Genomic DNA, 13969 nt, shown 5'->3' with positions numbered 1-13969 from the left:
AATTCAAATTAGCAAATAAATAATATTCCAAACATGTTGTGTTATTGGCTCCGTCGATGGCGACGCATGACCTGGACGAATAGGTACAAATATCAATCAATAGTTGAACATTACTGCAAAGGCTTGAAATAATACCATGGTCACTAGTGATTTCGTTTGCGCTTTTGACTCCTAAATTATATTTTTTTGGTTGAGAACTGTCTCGATCGCTAGGCCCGGTATATCAGTAGATTTTAAGCTCAACTTGATTGTCTATAGGTCGTAAGCTTAGATATGAGTAATATTACATGTATTGTCTATGATTTTAATAGAGGAACGAGTTTCTTTTTACTTTGTAAAACCGAACTGCTGTCTGAGTGGCTTATTTATGCCATCTAACATCATCGCGAGATAGTGGATTTGTCAATATTTAAAATGTTTAATGCTGGTTTAATTTAAGAGTTAATTTATTTATAAATTTCCCCACTTCAATCTGCATTGTACTGTGTGCGACGATTGGTACTAATTTTAATTTGTGTTTTTTGTCAGTGATTCGTGAAATTATGACGAACAAACTGCTGAAAAAAACTGTACTGTCGTTGAAAAATCCCTTTTATGATACCTTACCTGATTATATATTTTAGATTATCAATTAATAGCATAAAAATCCCTCATCGCTCGATGAATATAATAGTCCATACTGATAAAATCAACCAATTTACGTATATTTCGATTAGGTTAAGTACGTAATTAATCAGACAAGACATATGTTACTGGTATCGCCTCGGTGTCTAAAAAGGGAACTATTCTTTGACTTACCATAGCTTCAGCGGCCAATATAACCCGTCGCAATTTGAGCAATTAATGTCGCACATAGCGAGGATACAGACCGACTGATTTACCGGGCCTAGAAGTGCGGGTGTAGAGTGAACATGGCGATAACATTAAACATTTTTTAAAGCATCATCTCGTTACATACAAAACTGTACTGTAAAGAGAATTGATTTGAAAAGAACCTCACGATTTTCGTTTACAGCTTTTTATAAGTGGCCGGGTACCTACCTAGTATCGGTAATGCCATATATTGATAATACGAAATACCATTATTGGGATTCCCCAAAATGCCTTTTCACTTCACTTAGTGCCAAGTCATGAGACGACCAAGTAATGTTTATTTATTAGTTTATATGAGATCACGGCGTCACGTGTATATTTTACTTCCGGGTAAAGAGAGAAATCTGACTTCTTAAATGTTAATCAATTAAATTGGAAAATACAACACGTTTGGTTGGTAACTGATAAATCTATCACGCCATTTTCCCCACGGGTAGGCAGAGAGGACAGACTGCCACACAACTCTTTCAACCAACACTTCTTCCTTCATTATTTGTAGTTACGTATGTTCCTGTTTTCTGTGATACAACAGTTGTCTTGTAGCTTTAGTATTACTCGACTTAAGAAATCGATTCTATTGAAAGAATCCTCATGGGGCGTCCCTAACTTCTTCTCCCATTCACATTCGCTTTCCATTTTATAATGGCTGTGTTTGGTAGTTTGGTACAAACACCAAGCCGGTTCCATGATAACTTATGATCAAAATGAAAATTCAGCACACCTGTAAAAAGAGCTATAAAGTTATGAAAAGTGATGAAACAAAAAATAGGAATAGGTTACATATGTAACTATTTAATCTTGTTTTTGTTTCATCACTTTTCATAACTTTATAGCACTTTTTATAGGTGTGTTGAATTGTCATTTTGATGAGTTATCCGGTCACCTTTTTCTCCATGTTCCATTTCTACATTCAATTAAACAAAGTCTGATTTCGTATTTAATTTTTGGTATGTAAGATTTATTTTTGGTGTCTAAAATAGCTTGCATAATATGACTTTTCATAATACACAGTTTTTTATATAAATTTAGACCAACATTAAAAAAAAATCAATTTAAGACATCTGATAAAGAATCCGTCAGATTCATTACGTGACCACAGTTTTTAACGATATTATAAGAGGCTTTTACATATGAATAGTTTATAAATTATTTGCAAAATATATTACCACAAAACAGTTAATACATAACTAAAGTGCCCCTGCAACTATCTTTTGTATTTATTAAGTGATCTATTGAACATGTTCATCGAAGAATCCATATTCTCATTCTCCAGAGTATTCTGGGCAATGGGGAGTATATATTTACTATGGTAGTTAGTCCTTAAATTTCAGGACTAAATAAAAACCGACTTCTGGTTATCTGGTATCGGTGGAATCATATAATTAAAATGTAAAAGTAACAGAATGAAAAGTATAAAAATGATTTAAAAAAACGGTATGAACGTTGTGCTTGTTTTAGTGGTATTTTAATGGCGTTCTGAACCAATGTCGCAAGACACAATAATTTGAACATCTCTAATGCTTAATATTTCAACCACGGATAGTAAAACAAGGGAGATAGGCCATGAGCCATCATTTGTATGGAACCGCGCGCACAACGTGTCGTCTCCAATTTCCAACATCTTTCACTCATACTACTGCACATCGCATCTACGCACAGCGGCTCTTCGCCTTTGTTTCTACCTACATACCAAATTCATAACTTACATCGCATGGCCGTTTTGATAGTTAGTTCAGTTTACAGTCGGCACCTTTCCATGCCTTATCTCCATTTGATTCTATTTTCTGCTGATTTTCTTTAATACGCATTACATTGTAAAGTATGTGGGATACGTTTAATTATGCTATTACGTCTCTGTATATTTTCTACGCCTACGTTTTGTAAAGTTTTTATTACTGACTGTACCTTTATTATTATTATACACCGTATTAGCAAAATAATTACACGTCGAGCTATTTATATGCGTTAATTACATATATCAAACATCAACATCGTAATAATAAATAGATATTAAATTTAATGGCTAGTATATGAAATTGCATATTTAGCAACAGAATGTGTTAAAAAGACATGTTCAAAACAACCTTAGAAAAATTGATGCGCTTTTAATTTTTTTTTATTTGCTATCAAGATTTACGAACTGTAAACAATTTTTTGTGATTAAATTTTAAAAAAATAATATTTCAACTAAATCAAGGTGACTTAACCTAAGTCCCGTTCTAAGATCTTTTCAGAAAAAAAGATATTTTATGTGAATACCGCATAAGAGTCCCAACTGCTCCTAACATAGTCTAGTGATGCTGAAGAGAGTGAGAATTATCTGGCTATTCAGATTTGTTCTCTCTACAAACAGCTATTACGTCTGACAACGTTTCGATTCTGAATGATAGTCTTTCGTCAGGGCTATTGAGAGTTCATATTTGGAAACATATGTAAGCAATATGTTCTTGTTTATACATAGTTACTAATTTCCAGCATCTTACCTCATTTCAATCATGAGCTGTGGAGATAAATAAGTAATAAGTCATCACGCCCATATTGTTTTCGTTATTTTTTTAAATAGTAAAATTAAATTTGAATCTCGTCCGAATTTGGTAGCAACGCCAATTTTATTAATTTACAGTTTCACATTATCTTAAAGTAGGTATAATATTTTAAAAAAGAATCAAATTTTACGAAGGTTTTTGCCCCATTATTTTGTTAGACAATCGTGCATTACTGCCATCTATTATTTCCTGCTGCAACTAAATCAATGCAATTAGCAAAGATCTGAACCATTCTTTGTGTATTCACTGCCAGGGTCTGTCTTTTTAATGTTATAAATGTTGTAATGAATATTCTCACATAAATAATCAGTTTTTTTGTAAAATATTCTCTCATTGCGTTTGTTGAACTTTAACATTTAATTACATGCACGTAGTTTACAGTTAATGCGGAAATCTTTGGTAGTCGTTTACAAACAGAAATGTATTAATTTCGACAAAGGATTTATGTGAAATTACAAATAGACGCCATAATGGCTAAAATATCTCTTTATCGAGTAAAATGATAATCATAATAAAGATTTTTTAAATATTTATGTTGAGGGTTCAGTAGGATTTATAGGCCCTGTTAGGAGTTCTACCTAGCCGAACCCTCTGATATGAAAATATCTGGAGTCCACAGACATAGGAATTACTGGAGTCGGTGAATTATTTTCCCATTTGATCTCTGGTGATTTGACGTGTTGTTCTTGTATTGTTTTGTATTTATTTTGCTTATATGTATAATGCACTTGCATAATGTTGATTGACTAGATGATCATTTGTGAAAAGTGTGTGGAAGGGTTTAGTTTTTCCTATGTGGAAGATTTAACCCGGACATAAAATCAGAAAGATAAAATAAATTATATTGATTTTTACCTTCCCATTAATCATTTGGTGATACAAATAAGTATTGCATTAAGAGTTGACACGAACACAGTACCTAGTACCTACTCACACCTTCCACAGATGTATTGCTTGCATACAGCTTGCTTAAAACTTGTTTTTCTATTTCAGAAAAGAAAATTCCAGTAATTTAGAAAAGAATACATTTTTATTTGACAAAATTAAAGAGACAAAATGTAACAATTTTCGAATAACCAATGTTATCAGAAATAATAAGTAAAAAGTTAAAAATATATACAAATTTGATTTTTCGCTAAAACGCGCAAGCAAAATAAAATGCTGTTTCTCAGTAACACAGTTGGAAGTACATACAATATAAATATTGTTATAATATATTATAATAAAACAAATAAAAAACTTTATTCCACTTAATTTTATTTTGACCGTAACCGGTTTCAGCTCGTCAAAGCCATCTTCAGACTGGTACACAAAATTCTTAGTCTACGGTTTATATACACAACATATGGGGGAGAGGGGAGAGGGGTAGTTTATAGGGTTTTAATCAATTTTATTTGTTCTTAGTAACAAATTAGTAACAAAATTTGTTCTTAGTAACAAATAAAATTGATTAAAACCCTATAAACTACCCCTCTCCCCTCTCCCCCATATGTTGTGTATATAAACCGTAGACTAAGAATTTTGTGTACCAGTCTGAAGATGGCTTTGACGAGCTGAAACCGGTTACGGTCAAAATAAAATTAAGTGGAATAAAGTTTTTTATTTGTTTTATTATAATATATTATAATGGAATTCCACCACGAATTATCGGTCTCAAAAATAGAAATATTAAAAAATAGTGTTATGATTATCTACTCGAGCGATTTATGGCATTTTATGCCAGTTTGCAAACACGTTTTTAACGATCGCTTGTCATAATCTGCCAAATTTATAGAATCTATGCGATGAAGGGTGAAATTTAATTGGATTCGTTGACTTTGAACCGCAGTTACAGTTTCATACGTTTCCATATTAATATTTGTATGGACGGTATTAATTAAATAATATGGTAAATGTGTATATATGACACAGTTTTACAGTGTTTTAATATTCAAAATAGTATTTTTTACAATTTCGCTTCAATAATTATATCTGCAGTAGACAGTTTATAAAAGGATTTATCATAGTGGACTTTTAGTCAGATTGGCTCTAACCGATTGAATCGCCTACAAAATATACGAGTATATATTTGTGAGGGCGACCGGATAAATCATCAAAATGATAATTCATCACATCTTTAAAAAGTTATATAAAGTCATGGAAAGTGATGAAACAAAATCTTTATTAACTGGGTTAAGTAGGTTAGGTTAGGTTAATTTTTTTTCCATCGTTTTTAATGACTTTATATCACTTTTTAAAAGTGTGTTGAATAGACACTGTGTTGAGTTAGCGTGGAACCATTTGTGAGATGTTTTATTCACGAAGAAAGTAAATCGGATTATATTTCCTATAATTACATATTTATTTACGTTAGTTTGGTAACACGTGGTAAGATTAAACGAAAATTGTTTACAATTCAAAGGTAAGGGTTCAAATCTAATACCATTTAATATTATTATTAATGTTTTTTTGTACCTCGTTTAAGACCACCATGAAACATGTTTGAAATGGCTTTGGCCGTGTTTTGGGACCAGACCTGCATAGCCAGGTATTTCCTCAATTTCATCTTCTTCATCTCCTCCCCCTCCCCGCTACCTCCAGCCCCACAACATACCTTGATTGGGGATCTCATATCTCCAGATGATTGAGAGCAGTTGGGTCGCTTGTGCGGTTTCACATGACATAGTTCTGCCGTCATAAGCAAAAAGGCTATTATATATATTTTTTTAAATATCCATTTTTATCCAAGGAAGTGATAATGAAAGTAAACAAGTCTTTATATTTTTGATAGTAAAACATGAATGTCTTTATTATTTTTAAAACATACCGCACAGAGTTTTGGCGGAGGGGCGGAAAAAGCCGACAAGTCACGAGACTGGCCGAATGAAGCGCCGTACCATCTTGCCACGCTTGCTACACTAGAGTCGGCTTTACCACACGAAGTAAAATAAGTATTGTTGATTTATTAAAATCTTGTTACAGAGGTGACAGCAGGCTATTTCCAAATAAACTATCAGTACTTTCATGATATATCGGAACACGAGTTCATGCTGTTGCGTTTATCCTGATATTATAGAATGAAGAAATGCGAACATATTAAATTTTTTATGAACACGTGTTCCTACATAAGTAGCCATAATTTTTTGTCAGAACTTACATTATTTCATTCGTCAGAATGTGACCTTTAAAAATCTTCAGCTGCTTTTTTCCTTATGACGGCAGTGGAGTTATAGTAACTGCATTGTTTTTCGATATTGTGGTACTAGACATAGTATATAGTGTTCCTGTGTACCTACCTACCTGGTCTGCCGAAGGTGGTTGACCCCGACTTCCGTCACCTTGCACATCCGGGTGCTATCTAACATCTAGCTGTCTTCCGATGGCCGTGCCTTTGACCTTGCTCCTAGCTTCTTCACACATCATGTATCGCGTACAATGGCGGGCCATTACGGGGGAATCTGGTTACGGTGGTCAGAGATCTGCAAACTTTGGAGAAATTCATTAATTTTTTGACATATTTCTAGAATGAATGTTTGAATGAAATCGAATCTTGGAAGTGGAAATTAACGCACTTCACGATATCAGATCGTGCTGAAACTCTGCAGACAGACTCGTTATAGATGACAATGCATTCTGTACACTTTTGATGGCAATCACGCATACACACGCTGACATACATGAAATTGGATGACATCACGGAAATGGAGAGGATAGTTCAAATCTCAGTCAAACCAAAATATACATATATACGTATATGTTTAAATACAGCGATTAATAAGAATACATGTTTTATATTTTAAAAATATATAAAAATTGCTAAGGCAAGCACGATGCGTTCCAAAACACATTTTTAGATGGGAGGAACTTACATTACATAAGGGAGGTAATAGATACTTATTTATATTTAAATCAAAACTACAAGTTTTACACGCAATAAAGTACAAAATTAAAAAGTGGGGTTAAGTATAACGAACAGCAACAAAATAACAAAATGGAAACAAACAAGGATATACATAAAAGAATGTTCACAAATAATACAAGAAAAAAAAAGAAACAAGACGAAACAAATCATAAGAAGATAATTCATTCTTATTATGCTGGCTGGGTGAAGGGACATGTAGTTTCAAAGATTTATCTCATGTTAAAGGACCTATTTATCTATAATTTTATGATAGTGAAGCAAACTATGTATTTTAAGGTATTTATTTTTATATATAAGATAAACATGGGATGATATCTAAGGAAATGAAAGTAAAAATATACTACAGGGTTTTCCAATAAGAGGTGTTATTTTGATATTCAATCGTAAGAGATCAATGGTTCGTTGCTAGTGTGGCACTTAGCGCCGTCTTGTTGAAATTAAACGTTGTCCAGATCAATACCATCCAATTCCAGCCATAAAAAATAATTAATCATCTCTCGATAGAGCAATCCATTCACCGTAACTGTTGCTCCAGTCTCATTTTCGAAAAAGTTAGGTTCAATGACTCCGCCGGACCATAAGCCGCACCAAACAGTCAAACATTGAGGATAAATAGGAGTTCAACAATAACTCTTGGGTTTTCCGAGCCCCAGATGCGACAATTTTGCTTGTTGACAAAGCCACCGAGGTGGAAATGGGCCTCATCACTCAAGATGATTTGCATTTGATTCACTCAAGTGAATTTTAATAATTTCAATGAGTTGTTGAAGCGCGTATTGTTTCATTTTTATTAATAACGTAGTTTCTACTTGTCAAATGTCAAAAAATAAGAGCTTCAAATGTATTATCTACCGAAATAGCGGGCTATTCAAAATAACACCTCTTATTGGAAAACCCTGTACAATCACTAGATACGCGGACGCGGGACCAGAAATTCAAAGCAAATTATATTGCCCACAAAGAAGAAACTAAGCATCCAGAAATCTTGGATGTACCAGGTTGTCCAACTTTACAACAAAATCACGAATGAAATTATTCAGATTAAATATATGATTCATTTTAAAAGGGAATAAAGAAAGTATGTACACCTCAAATACTGATGTTTTTGTTTGTGTTTTTAATGATACAGAGATATTATTTTTGTTAATGTTTAAATGTAAATATCTTTCTAAAATTATTGGCACACACAACGATGTGAACTAACTTAAGAATAATAAATAAATAACTAAAACATTTTGTTGTGTATTACTTATCGTGATTCGTCTTATTCTGCCGTGTTGTGCACTTCCTTCTCATTTAGCCTACGCTTCGAACAGCGTTATCTAAAGTGTCCATCATCAGGGCATATGTGTAGATTGTGGTAAAGTGTGTGTTTATAAAAACTAGGAGTGATACCAAATTCCACGCGTTAATCCTCTTAGGGCCGGGATGCCTGCATAAAAATTAGCTAAATTAATGTGGTTTTCGGCATTTAGTTTTGGTGTAGCCGTCGTGGTTTCCATAATATTATGTTATTTCAATTAATTCTTAAATCTTGTGTAGCACGATTAGAAATGATCCCGACTACACAAACTTCGCATGTCTTGGAGCATTCATATTCACTTCCGACAGTGAATTCCTTGCCAAACGTCACTGAGAAACAGTATATTTTTAGCGAAAAAGGCCCAAGAAGGCATTTTTTGTGTTTAGTCAAAAAATTTAGATTTACTCTGTGTTCTTTTAATAAATTTAAAATAAATATTTATTGTAAATGGTTGACGATCCCTGTGTTACATAATGCATAATTTAGCTCCCATTTGTATAGAATGTTTCTTGTTTCCTTGTTGCTAGGCAGATTTATTTTATTTATGCGGTCGGTAATGGGAAAGGAATAATATGATTGCTAGAAGATTGAATAAGGCACAACAGCTGTCACTTTATTTATTTATAACACGTGACACGCGAGTGAACGTGATAATGAAATACTGCCGACACTTGTGACTAGGAATGGCAAAGAAAGCACATTATCACAATCTTGCTGCGAAGAGCTCCGATTTTTTTTTAATTTGAATACCGCACAAGAGTTCCAACCGCTCCCAACCGTTTGGAGCCAGTAAGACTATGGCATCCCCGATTGTAGGTAGTGGGGAGAGGAAGGAGATGGGACAGAGGAAGGTTAGGAAGTGCCTGACTATTCAGATCTGGTCACCAAACAAAGCCATTTCATGCAACGTTTCAATTCTGAATGGTGGTCTTACACCAGGGCGATACTGAGAATATTTCAACAATGATGTAAAATCATGTTTTTTTAAAGAAAGATAACATTTACAGGTTAAAAATAACTTGACAATATTTGAATTCATCCTAAAACCATAATTTTAAGTTTAAGCTGTTGCTTGTGCAATGATGGAGGGCTTATCTAGTAGAGCAATAGAACTGGGTGGAAAACTGATGCATTCATTGTTCTCACTAATTTTGCAGTAGGGTGAATTTCAAAGATGTATAAACGTAGAAGAAAATTTTATTTAAATTTCATAAAGATAGAGCTCACCTTTTGAGGGCTTTTGCAATTTTTCATTCTATTTTATTTTATAGCACCTCGTGGTCTAACCTCTTTGCATTTTGATAATTATCAATAAGTTGAAATTTTATTACAAAGAAGCTGATTTTCAAAAATATTCTGATCTTCTTGATTGATCAGAAAAAAATATATTGTTATCAAGTTTAATTTGTAGGAATTCATTTCAATTTAAAGTTTTTCTTTTATGTATTCAATAATATTATTGTAAAATTTAAAAAAAACAGTTATTTATGAAGAAGTTCTGCTGTGTAACTATTATTAGGCGGGACAGCTGTTTCGCCTTCCAAAGACATAATAAATTTTGAGGCGAAACAGCTGTCACCCGTAATAACAATTAACGGCAGAATATGCTAAGAAGATTTTATACGGAGAAAAAATATTGTTAATTTATTAAGAATCAAGAATTCAAATTATTCATAATCCGGTTAAAAACTCAATTGCAGGCCCTTAACGAATAAATTTATAGGTTTCCTGATAAACTTTTAGTAAAACAGCAATGTTTTATCGCGATGTCGGAACACGTGTTCATAAAAATCTTAACATTTTCAAGACAAACGCAGGTTGGAATTTACTATAAGTTTATCAGGAAACGGCCTGCAATCATGTTTTTAACCGGATTTGAAGAGGTTTTTAATAAATTAGCAATATTCATTTTTTCTCCGTGTATAATTTGATAGAATGTAATTAACGTAAAACTTATACTTGCAGCTCTCCAAAGTATGTGGTTTTGCTTTTTTTAATAAATTGCTGAATTTTGATGTTTTTCTTTTCTTTTTTCCAGGATCAAAAGGAAAAGGAGGAATTGAAGAGATCTTCACAAAACGTCAAGAAGGTTCAGAGGAAGAATATTATATATATCTTTAAAAGTCACAAACATTGTTTTAGATGTAGTGTTATCAAATAACAAATTATTTTTTCTTTCTTATTTTTATCAATAGATTAAACGAAATAGCTATCTTTTTTTAAATATATGCAAGACTTTTTTGTTGAACAAAGTTTAAAGCATAAACGAACTTATTTTCGAAAAACTTTTTTTTCTCCTTATTTTAATTCTGACTGATAGTTTTATGCGTTATTTTTCAATTTATTGTTTTAAATACATTTTCTTAAAATTAACATACATTTCCATAAATAATTTCATTGTTTCATGTATGCAAAATACAGAAAACGTTCACATATTAATTTTGTGAAATTATAAAATTTCTAAATATTTTGTGAAAATCTGTCGTTTTAAAAATTATAGAGGCCTTATAAAAATGTATTTAAAAAAAAGTGCCTCTTTATTTAAATAATTCCTGCCTTTTCAATTAGGAACCAATAAATATATTATACTAATAAGTTTTTAAAATCATGATATGGAATAAATTCTGACCCATTTTTCTATAATTTTATGATGATTTGTTAAATAAGTTTGTAGCATTTTGGTTTTCATTGTTTTACTGAAGCTATGATTATAGAAACAATGGAGATCCACGCACAACACGTGTCGCCAACATCGTTCACCCATAATCCTGCAAATAGCACCGCCTTTGGTTCTACCTACACACCAAGCTATCAATGACGCTATTTCATTTTGGTCGAATCTCGGCAACAGTCGGCTCTCGTTCGTGCTATATCTCCTTTTGTTTCTTCTATCTATGAACTAAACACATATGCAATAATTAAAGTAACTCCAAAAACTTAGATGTCAATCGTAAATAATAGGTTATTCAATTCTGTGCCCGATAAGCATACTAGATAAGTAAGTCTAAAACACACAAAATGTTCAGAAGAGCTGAAAACTAGGTTTTTTTAACTTCCGCAAATATTTTGTTAGATAATTTAAAAAAGAACAATATTTCATTGAGGCGAAGCTTAATGCCAAATCACTATTTTGATTAATCTTTATAACGAATTGGTGTTAACATTATGAATACAAAAAAAATATTCTTTTTTTCTTCAATTATTTCGCTTGAGTAGAATACAAATAAAAAAATAAATAACTCATAAAAAAAAAAATATAAACAAATAAAAAAAAAATTCCATACAAATTGTATGAACGCATAACGGAAACAACTTTAAAAAATACAGTATTTTAGCTAAGATTATCTGTGACAGTTTCACTTGATTAACTTTTTTGCTTTCTTATAAAATTATTTACAAAATAAATAAAAACCAGTTTTGTTCTTGAAATCGACAGTTTCTAGACTCCGTTTGTCAAGCGATTTTAATGCCTATTACCTACAATATAAGATATACTAAGAATATACACATTTTTGGCTTGTAGCTTCCTCTTAAATTGTCCATCAAAATATGTATGGAATTAACTAGAGATTTGCTAAACAAGCATAGTTTTTCGGCTCTCCTGAACATTTCGTGTTTTGAGGTTGCTTACGTGTGCTTCTGAGGTACAGAAACATATGATATTTATTTTATTTTACTTTAAAAAGGTAAACAATAATCAATTTATAAAATCGTTACGATTTTCTGCAACATTTCAATATTCTTAGAGTCATAGGATATGTTTGAAAACAGTCTTTTAAAAATCAAATTACCAAAAAATGATCTTCAATGATTTATAAGGGTGATTTTAAAAATAAAAAAATAAAAATATTTCATATTATACGTAGGTAAGCTTTCAACTATTCGCCATACTTCGATAAACTTTTTATGATCAATTTTAAATTACAAATATGCCTTTTATAATAATATGTAAAAGTTTTTACAATTTTATGCATTTTCAGTCGTGTGAATGGTTATTTTAAATAATATAATTTTGAACATTTATTTGATTATTTTGAAACTATTGTTTTAGTTCACACTGCCAATAAAAACTGCCTTCAACGTTAGATTTTATAAACGAAATATTCAAATATTTTTCCATTCATGTTTTTTTTTCTAAATCACGAATTGAATCTGTATTCTTGTTTTTATTTAATTAATTTAATTCATCGAATAAAAATATAATAATTAATATATCGATGAAACACAATAAATTTTTATTTATTTAAGAACAGTTCTATTTTTGCTGCCGGATTCATAGAATTATTTTCACTTGAAAAGTTATTAAAAAAACACGATTCATTTTGGTATTTCGTTTATGAATATTTGTATCCAGTTGTGCAACCTTGTTAATGATACATTATTTTTAATTAAGTAATAATTGTAATTTGATCTCGTATTTAAAGTGGCTGTTTAAGATTGCCATATTAATTTTTGACATTGAATCTTTAGGGTACTAAGTATAAAACAATAAGATAGTATGACGAACCTTTCATATATTTCACCTGGATTTATAACAATAAGTGTACACTCAATACTTTTAAAAAATGTGCCTTTTTCTGAATATCCACCTTATTTTATGTATTTTAAGACTCCGTCATTTTGAAGACTCCTTTTTAAGACGACAGCGATTATAAGACGACGTCGTTTTTAATACGACGTCGGTTTTAAGACACCGTCGTTTTTAATACGACGACGGTTTTAAGACACCGTCGATTTTAATACGACGTCGTTTTTAAGATAGTGCCGTTTTTAATACGACGTCGGTTTTAAAACACCGTCGTTTTTAATACGACTTCGTTTTTAAGACACCGTCGTTTTTAATACGACTTCGGTTTTAAGACACCGTCATTTTTAATACGACGTCGGTTTTAAGACACCGTCGTTTTTAATACGACGTAGGTTTTAAGACGCCGACTAAAAGACGACTCCGATTATAAAACGCTTCGTATTTTTTTAATGCCTCTTTTTTTCTCATAAATATCATTTATAAAAATTATACGCAGAGGTAAAATAATTATGTTGTGGACTTGTTTGTAATATCAACACCGAGTTCGAATCTAATGTATTTTGTTATTTGAATACCGCATAAGAGTCCCAACTGCTCACTACAGCCGCATAATTAAAATCTGTCTTAAAATCGATTCAATTCGATAGTTTTTATTTTATTATACTAACATCAAATGTGTAAGTAGTAAAATTTATAAGCAAATACTGAATGATTTTTTAAGTAAAAAGTATTAGAATTTAGGTTTTTAACAGGCAAACAACATATTATATGAAGGTTATATTCGTTAGCTGAAGAGTTATTTTAAAATTCTTGGAGAC

The 13969-nt window shown here is 31.6% G+C and overlaps 1 protein-coding gene across 3 annotated transcripts in view; it reads left to right on the top strand.

Moving 5' to 3' along the window:
* Positions 1 to 13969, top strand: part of sano (CABIT domain-containing protein serrano) — a 233013-nt gene that overhangs the window by 204002 nt on the left and 15042 nt on the right. For 2 of the 3 annotated variants that reach the window (XM_089646491.1, XM_089646489.1), the window contains exon 5: positions 10662 to 12623. The exons of the other annotated variant lie outside the window; for it this stretch is intronic. The gene's annotated coding sequence lies outside the window, so the exon portion shown is untranslated. Of the gene's footprint in view, positions 1 to 10661; positions 12624 to 13969 lie in introns of those variants that run through there. 3 annotated transcript variants of the gene reach the window in all.

Source organism: Hesperophylax consimilis, chromosome 24, assembly GCF_061612785.1.
Source record: "Hesperophylax consimilis isolate HC1 chromosome 24, BYU_Hcon_1.0, whole genome shotgun sequence".
NCBI classification, from domain to species: Eukaryota; Metazoa; Arthropoda; class Insecta; order Trichoptera; family Limnephilidae; genus Hesperophylax; species Hesperophylax consimilis.
Note: the sequence above shows the minus strand (reverse complement) of the source record. Positions and strands in the feature narration are given on the sequence as shown.